We start from the raw sequence: 8,957 nt of genomic DNA, 5'->3' as shown, positions 1-8,957 counted from the left end.
GGAATATTTGGGTAATCTTGTAAGTGCTTTGGGAAACCTCACCCAGACGAAATCGTAACAGACAGAGATGTCCCCAGACCGGAGACCAAGAAATGAGTACGATCGTGTCTAAGTTTAATTTGACTTTATATAAAATGTATTCCCAGTGTTGCTGCTATAGCCTGCCCGTTAATATACTTGACTAGGAAAGTTCAGCCGAATAAAGTATCATTGGGTGTGTGCCAGGAAAGAGCGTGTAAACCTTGAAGCCAAAACTGATAGGTGTGCCATATCCAAAGTTGCTGTAACTGAGGAAATATTTTCTGCTGAGGACAGAAGCGTATGACACGGGATTTGGGGCTGTTTTGACAAAGAAGCAAGAGATGATAAAATTGCCCGTCGCCTATGCAAGAAGGAGCGTGCTCCCTCGTGAGCAAAGCCACTCCGTGATTAGACAGGGATTCTTAGCCTTCGTATGGGGGTAGGTAAATTGCACACATACATTTGCGGGAGGGAATTTACCCTACAAAGGAATCAGCACCTCTTATACTTCAAAAAAGCAATAGTCGCCAAAGCAAGATTAGCGAGGTTGTCGTTATCTTTACTGCCGGATAGTTTCCCAAAGAGTGAAGAAGGGACGAAGTGATAGTTATGCAGTATCTTCATATACGCACAGTCTTGCAGGTGTTTGTTTGCCGCAGTGCTAATATTGTTTTGTGTTATAGCCAGTGTGCTGCTGTCGGCGTTATATCATTGTCATTTGTTATTATTAAGTTTATTTCATGCATTTCAGTTCACATTTCATTTAAATGGCAATACACTATCAGGTACGTGGATATTGTGTGTGTCTGTGTTTGTGTATATGTGTGTGGTGTGTATGTGGTGGTGTATGTGTGCGATGTCTTCCTATTACTCTACTATAAATTCTCGCATAAACACGAATAATCTAAATATATGATTTTATATTTGGTTAAACTATTATTACTATCATCTATAGTTGTAGAATTTCAGTAAATATAAAATATCATAAATGACACATTTATTTGTTTATAAATGTCTCAAGGATTGTAAATGCGGATCAGTTTAGTCATGAAACGATGTTTCTTAGACTCGTATGGCTAACAAACTTGGATACTTAAAATAGTTATATTATTTTCGGCCAGATGTATTAAAAGATCAGAGAGAAAAATGTAATGGCAAATTATACTAGAATGTTATCAATATGAATTCCGTATGCAATAGTAGTACATGGGAAGGTAAAAACCGTTATTCCAACGACAGTACATCCCGTTTCATGGGATGTATCACATAGAAGACACCATTTTCTTTTTAGAAACTGTATACACATCGTACAATTGACTATTCACACACAAAACACAAACACACACACACACACACACTGATATATATATATATATATATATATATATATATATATATATATATATATATATATATATATATATATATATATATATATATATATATATATATATATATATATATATATATATATATATATATATATATATATATATATATACACATATATATATATTCTATTTGAATTCGAAGTTTTGTGGCACACTCAACGACCATTTTATGATAAAGACAATAATTTTAATTGTTATGTTGTAATAGAAATATGGCAATCGAAACAAGCAATTATTTCAACATTTTATTCAACATTTTACATGAGGTTATTTGCATAAGGTAATCAAGGACATCGTAATAATTCCTTTCCTGTTACTGATTTACCTGATCGTGATTCAACAGTGTCAAAGTAAGGTTGCTGAAGATGATGCAATAATAAAATTGTAAGAAAACTCAGTTAAACATTCATGAATCAATATAATTACGGAATCTGTTACATAAATTTGACATTACATAAGATGGAACGATGATCCAAAATAATCCCCTAAAATGTCATGGTGGGATAAAACCTGGGATAAAACCTGGAAGAAAAAAAGAATTATGTTATTGTCGCTTGTGAGTCCCTCTGTTCACGATACAAAAAAAGTCAAATGTGAATCTCTCTCTCTCTCTCTCTCTCTCTCTCTCTCTCTCTCTCCTTTAGAACACATCAAGTGTCCATTATATAACCCATTCATCCACAATTTGCTACTCATTGTGTTATTTCGTCAGTCGCTAATTTTTAGCAGGCGATATGTGTATAAACATTGAAATATATTGTAGTTTCCATAACATACTACCAGTGGTATTACTTAAAATGTTTTTTTTAATGTGCTTTATTGACTGGCGCAAAAGGTATGCTGGTGACGGAACACATTGGATCAATAATTTCACTGTTTTTTTTGTAAATAGATTTTGAATTTCTTCGATGAATCATGTGACTTTATCAGTCACATCTGGGTAGCATTTAGCGGACATTGTGTTTCCGTCGTGACATTCTTAACATTCTTTGTGAGGTCAGCTCTTTTACTGATTGGACCCGGTTTTTCTTTCTTTCCCATTAGCCGAGTCCGCGATTCCATGGTTGTCATTATGGCTATTTTTATCCTCAGCACTTTCGAATGAGCTTTAAGTGGGTAATATAAAAAATAATTTGTAGGTTATGATTTTACTTTCAAACATAGTTACAATGTAATTCGAAGTCATGTGTCTCCAAACTCACTTCGTGCAATGATCATTGGTTCGGCTGTGTCAGAACAAAATCAAACCATTGCTAAATATGATTTTGAGAGGTTAACAGTGGGATCGTCTGAACGACCGCTCTATAATGTAGTGAGATTTGTTCAAAATAAGTTTCAGACATCACTGAATGAGAATGTATCAACGATTGACTTCTTTCCAAGTTTTGAAGATGGTTAAATCATTGACAACCTTTATGATGCGAGACCTGAACAACAAATCAATTGCGCGGATAATATCACGATTAAGAGACACATTCAAGTGCCAAAAGTGATCATTGGCAAATAGTATTCATTATATAGCGTGATATCGACGCTAAAAAACTTGCAAGAGTTTATTTCATCTGTAATTATCTCTGTATTTTGCATGTTACATCGTATCTTTAGGTGGCTTTGTATGCATGGGCTCAGATGTTAAACTAATTTGACAGAATCTGCAATGTTTAAAGAAACGGATTCACTAATAGGTCGGGCTGCAATACGTCCGCGGCATAGTATGCTACCGCATGTAACATATTTATGTTGTAAAGAGTGTTACTGATCAATAGAACCAGAGTACATAATACTGTATTCTTTATTATTCTTTTTATATTTATGTTGATGAACAAATCAAGATTTGAATTCAGACAAATTTGAATGATTCACCAAGTTACATAATATGTGACGTTAGTATCAAAGACATTTTGTTAAACCGCTATCAACAAATTTAGAATGTATACTATATATTCGTAGTAGTCAATTAAAATGACTTTATTTTACATTGGGATCTATGGAAAAAAACTTAAATGTTTCTTATTAATAACACATCTTTATATACTCCCATGTAAGCTATGCAACAGACCCCATAACGTTTATTTCAATATTTTTGGTTATTATAAATATTAAAATTGATTCAGGTATTGGAAATATAGTATCAATTATATGTTCTTTAAACACGAATATTTCAGGGCTCACGATAATATCACATAGTATTACACACAGCTAGCCAGTTGATTATTTTTGTTTAACCTGAGTATATCGGATTAGGAAAAGATGTTTGCTTGCCGATTTCTTGATCCAAATTAGTTCATAGATAGTCGGTACAGATGCTTTACTTTACGCCTTTAATAAATTCCGATCGGTAGAGGGATGACAAAAACAACAATTTATATACGACATATATATTTTCTGTACACTTACTTGTTGTCATCTGCGTTTTCCTCTCCTGTACTTTCCTATGAGGCTTCATTTTGTAACCTTTCGAAACCTATGCCTACCTTTGAATAAAACACATACAAAGAGTATATCATGTGCACGTGCATTATGTAGATATCACTGAAGTCATACCTTCACTCTGCTTAGAAACCATACTGCTTGTTTATTTCACTGTACATCACTTAACGTCATTTCCTAGCGCAAATTATAATATAAATTGCGTCCAATATAACTGGTTGAAAATGAACCCTGTGGAAATGCCGATAAAAAGCATCAACCCACTTGTAGGGACTGGCACTTTGGTGAAATAAGCTTATTATCCGAGTAAGATGATATTCGAACCGAAGCGGATTGAAATGAGATAGCAGTGAAAGGTAAAGGTGACCTGTTTGTACCACTCGACGATTCAGGTCACAATATAAGAATATATACTTTCCATCATAAACCTAACATAAAATACGTTGACCAGATTGTGAGCCATTTTTAAAGGTACTTTCCATCAGTTTCATAACCAAGGTCAGGTCTCATGACTTAACGTTTATCAACAAACGTGAAGCAAATAAAGAAACCGCGAATTTATCTTGAACTCACACTTAGACTCGAAGTTAAACTGGTGTTGACCAATGTTCATTCTCTTAAACATATGCTGCTCATACATCACCAGTACACTGTACAGTCATGAAATAAAATGTAACACAAAATAGAGTCATCACTTTTCAATATCTTATATTGTTATTCGAGCTAAAAGTTTTTTTTTTCTTTTGGCTTGCATTGAAGATAATACATGCTACATATGAACTGACTATGGAAAAGTTAACAGCATCATGAAGTAGAATTAATTTTGAATATCAAGCCCAGACGTGATCATTGACAACATACGACATGAACATATGTCAAGAAGTTAATATCTTGCAATGGATTTTGGCAAATTCATGTCAATATGTTTAATTTTAGATTAAGACTAGCTGTATCTACTAGTGCCTGTTAGTCAAAAAAGGAAAGAAAATGTCAGCATTTCAAACACCTGATGGACCTCATCAGTATAAATTTAGACCATTTGGTATGACAACTCATCGGTCAACATTCAATCATTTATTTAACATAATAGCATCTGTTGCATATCGTTGTGAAACATAAAACAGTGACTTCCTCATCTACAAAGATAGCTATAAAGATCATTTGGACACCATTCGTAAATAATTTTTGTAAAATAGGGAGCCAAATCTGACAATTAATTTACAGAAAGTTGCGTTCATTTCTTACTTTGCGATCAGATTACTGGTAATTTATCTACATGATTAATTTGAATGTGGATATAAAAGCAATGTATTTTCCTAAAGATAGTGATTCGTCGCGACGTAGAGCAGAAAAAAAAAATTACTTTAAATTTAAAGCAATCCATATGTATCATACGTGTATAGTTTTCCGATAGCATTAGTAACTTGATCATAAACACGGAGTTGATACGTATAGGGAGGGGTCAAGAAAACAAACAGCTTTCTGTTTCCATGTTATCGACATTTGAAGGTACTTTTCATTGTAGAAAAATTACACGAGACTCTTCTATATTTTATATCCATCATTACTCGATCCAATTCGTTCTACATCGATCCTTGTCAAATATATATATATATATATATATATATATATATATATATATATATATATATATATATATATATATATATATATATATATATATATATATATATATATATATATATATATATATATATATATATATTAAGAGTTACTACTCACTGCTGTGCGAACCAATGCAATTGACCAGTCAGAGATGTTAGTACCTTAGCTTGTTATAATACCGGAATATTCTCTAGCATAATGTCCACATACCACGATTAGGATTGAAATTTATATTATTACACTAGGTACCAAGGAAAATGAAAACCAACATGTTTATTAAAATCAACAAATTTTTTTGTCTCTAAAATACAAAATTAAAATTTATAAAAGAAATCTAAACTTACTAGCAATTGAATCACAAATTATTCTAAATATTTTTCACGAGTCCAACTTTACAGTGTGGTCGAAAAGATTTCTCGAATTGATTGTGCTAATATGTCAACTTCCTATTTCGTAAAGATATGTCACAATTATTGACGCCTCACAACGACGAATTACCTTTAATGAATTCAAAATGATCCAAATATACTGAGCACAACTGAAAGGCTGATTCCTCCAAAGATATTTTAAAATAGAAATAAAAAATACGATATAGCAATCGTATATACATTCACAGTTATTTTGTCCCAGTAATATTTTTTGAAATCTTAACGCAAAGTTTCTTTATCTTCAACAAAGTCAAGTGTGTACCGACGTATCATGGCATGAACCTAACAAATATCACGTAGAGAATAGAATTTACAAATTTAAATTCAAGTGTCTTAAAATGGGAGTCATTTTAATGTTTACAAATATAATCTAAAGCCATATATGTAGTATGATGTTTTCAGAAGGACACTTGCAAATCACAATCATGCACAAAACTTTAACATATAGGATTCGAAAGGTTAAAACACAAATTAATTCCTCTTGTATAATAGTCAGCTGAGGCTTCTATAAATACATACAAGTATCGTAAGTAATGAAACCAACACGAAGTATGGCACACGCTAATATAGCCCCAGCAAAGGTTACCTTTGTCTTAATATTTAGCAATGTTCCATGAACCATCAGATGGATTAAATGATCATAACGAGACAAACCTTCCTCTGCGACAAACCTGGATATGTGTCCTTTTCTGTCAACATAATATCAAAAAAATGTTTCCTCTTTGACAGCTATCAGAAACAGCCGAAAGACAACTACCAATCAAATATTTTTATATTCATTTATTACGAGTATGCGATGGCGGATGATGCCTTAAACTCTATATTAGAACTTGCTAAACATACAGACTCTAGACTGAATTTAAAAACCATAACAAAGATTATTAATTATCATACAAATCAGCTCCATACACCAATAGGCAGAGACAATGAAGAAATAATTTACGTTTAGCCTCCAAAGTCTTGCCAATTTGTATGGGGGCTGGTTTTAATCCAGTCTTCCATATCAACAAGCTTGATTTGATTAATTTGACTTGTTTGGTGAAAGCTGAAACGGACTAATGCATCATGTTAACATTGTTTGCATAAAACACTGAAGTTGTAGCATAAGACGTGTTTCAGAATAATGTTGCTATTAATATATATACCTTGTAAACTTATATTTCCATCTTCATCAGTGTCCAAAACCGCAAACATTTCTTCTGAGGAAGTACCACTTAAATATAAAAATTGGAGATCTAATGAACGTTTGGTCGGTGTGAGGAATACAAATTACTGCTCAGGTTTTAACTGGAAACAGTATGTTCATGCCGTATTCCAGTATGAATTATGTTGACACTAGGTATACATCAAGGCGAATGAGACACGTATATATAAGATATGAATTTTAAAACTAAAATATTTTCTATCCTGTATGATAGTTTTATTTATATTAAGTTTTAATTACGACTAGTATTATCAAGCATTTTCATATGTTATTTAGGGTTAGCACATTATGTTTGGTGTATAATTTTAATTCTCTATCTCTGTATCTACATCTATATATCTATCTCTCTCTTTAAATACAAATATATTGCTAGCGGATATTATTGACGTTGAATTCTATAATGACGTTTACATTAACTAATTAGAAACCTTAATATCCATAAACGGACTATATGAATCATAAATAACATAATTCATGTGTAAGTCTACCAGCTCGGCTAAGCCTACATATAACTCTGATACAAAGTACTAAATAAGACAGCCAAGGTAACCATCTACTTCATCATGTTCTAAAACAACAGCAATTATAATAAATATAAACGTGCGAATGTAATGTAGTGTTCTGTGTAGTTTAGCTCCAGTAATGCGAACAGCTGTGTGAAGTAATATCTAGGCCACATCAAATATAAATACTATAGAAACATAGATGGCTGTGACAAAATTAGAAAATTTACTAATTGCAAAATATATATTTACGAACGTAACGAACAGGGCAGCATGTGATCAGCAGTAATAGCAGTCAAGGCTATTAACCCAAGCGATCCGCCCTTTTTACAATTCCAGGGTATGTCAATTAGAGTCAGTTCGCCATTTTTGACAATTCCAGGGTATGTCAATTAGAGTCTGTTCGCCATTTTTGACAATTCCAGGGTATGTCAATTAGAGTCTGTTCGCCATCTAAGGTGCTTTACGCAATCGCAAGATATAACATTTGAAACAAATACCGATTCTGTCAATGCCTAGATTCACATATCCGTTTCCAGTCAAGGGGACATTATATGATGGCCTGCTTCTTTGAAAAGTAAAAAAGACGATTTAGTCCTAACATCGAAGGTATACGCAATATTAACGTTTTGTGTGTGTTAATGATGCATTTAGATGTTCACCAACCTAAACTTTTCCATGTCCAAATACCCGTCATTGTTTGTCTCCATACTTTCGAAAGTAGCACGTAATGGTTGCAGGTTTTCTTCTTCTGTATATGAACTAGATGACCGTATCCGCTCGAAGCCGTAGGCCCTGTCGATGCCTAGAAGATATTATGAATGTTCAAACGTTGTCGTGAAAAGAAATTTCAGTAGTATATATGTACGTATCGATGTCTATCTATATCATGTGTACTGTATAAATGATATACCGCGAGGTGTATATAATTTCATTAAAAAGACACGTGCCTTACATATATTTGCCATTTGAACGGAGTTACGTTATATTCAGGGTACATGTATTTTGACGGAGTTAACAAACCCTCTCATCCCTTCCGAGAGAGTAAGTTATAAAATGTAGTGATGTACATATTTGTTGTTGTTGACAAGCATTTTGCCGATTAGTAAGTTTATTGTTACAAGCTTTAGAGACCTCTTTCAGAGGTAAAAGTCTCTTCATGTCCTAAACTAAATGTTTCTAATCATATCCAGCATCATTAACATTATTTCTATGAACAATACATTTAACTAACAATTTATCTGATAAGTTACAAACGAAACGTAGATCAAGAAGGAAATAAAATATAAACTTTTAATGTTCATCTCGAATAATAAACATCAAAGTAAAATACGTTTAAACAATATATAAAATT

The 8,957-nt window shown here is 32.7% G+C and overlaps 1 long non-coding RNA gene across 1 annotated transcript; it reads right to left on the bottom strand.

Annotated features, from left to right (window-relative positions):
• Positions 1-1,678: 1,678 nt before the first annotated feature.
• LOC149783809 (uncharacterized) lies at positions 1,679-8,385 on the bottom strand. The gene is made up of 4 exons (XR_016414072.1): positions 8,270-8,385; positions 7,042-7,109; positions 3,810-3,886; positions 1,679-1,934 (listed from the first exon to the last, which is right to left on the bottom strand). It is a non-coding gene; the product is annotated as an uncharacterized LOC149783809 (long non-coding RNA).
• Between the last annotated feature and the right edge of the window lie 572 nt (positions 8,386-8,957).

This window comes from Sinohyriopsis cumingii, chromosome 14 (genome assembly GCF_028554795.1).
Source record: "Sinohyriopsis cumingii isolate HCF-2022 chromosome 14, ASM2855479v2, whole genome shotgun sequence".
Classification (NCBI taxonomy): domain Eukaryota; kingdom Metazoa; phylum Mollusca; class Bivalvia; order Unionida; family Unionidae; genus Sinohyriopsis; species Sinohyriopsis cumingii.
This window is presented reverse-complemented; position numbering and strand designations above follow the sequence as displayed.